The 561-nt window shown below is 46.5% G+C and overlaps 1 protein-coding gene and 1 pseudogene across 1 annotated transcript in view; one reads left to right on the top strand and one right to left on the bottom strand.

The window, feature by feature from the left end:
- LOC116073978 overlaps positions 1-561 on the bottom strand; it is a 57,395-nt pseudogene that overhangs the window by 44,825 nt on the left and 12,009 nt on the right.
- The window catches only part of LOC116073984 (lymphocyte antigen 6A-2/6E-1-like), a 3,883-nt gene that overhangs the window by 1,865 nt on the left and 1,457 nt on the right, over positions 1-561 (top strand). The window lies entirely within an intron of this gene.

A 561-nucleotide genomic window follows, 5' to 3' on the forward strand; every position in this document is an offset into this window, starting at 1 on the left:
CATGCATGGTATTTATCATTCCCATCTGTTGCCAGTGTGGTCATGTGATGTGCCCATACTATATGTCTAGGGACATGTGCCCATAGCATATATGTCTAGGGTCTCACTGGCTCACTGACAGACCAGGAGAGTTGGAAGCATCTAGTGAGCCTTTGCACATAATGAAGCAATCTGGAGCTAGGCTAAAGGAATGACTTAGGAGTGTTGATAGAAAGAGACCTTAGGACATATCAGATCCTCCACAGTGCCATTTTACAGACATATCCTCCAGGTAGACAAGGCAGAGGCAGCCCCGCCTTGCTATGCAGTTTCCTGGTCCTGCCCACAGCCTGCCTGTCTCCTGGAGGTTTCCTATATATAACTGCCTGGGGAACTGCAAGAGTCTGAGAGGCCGCTTGCCCTTTCTGCTGTGCCACTGTGTGATCTTACACTGTGCTGTGTCTTTGTGTGTATGTGTGTGTGTATGAATGTGGGTGCACATGTATTAGTTATTTAATGTATGTAAAGCTCAGAGGACATCCTTAAGTACCATTCCTTAGGCACTGTCTACTTTTTTATGCA

This window comes from Mastomys coucha, unplaced genomic scaffold (genome assembly GCF_008632895.1).
Source record: "Mastomys coucha isolate ucsf_1 unplaced genomic scaffold, UCSF_Mcou_1 pScaffold11, whole genome shotgun sequence".
NCBI lineage: Eukaryota > Metazoa > Chordata > Mammalia > Rodentia > Muridae > Mastomys > Mastomys coucha.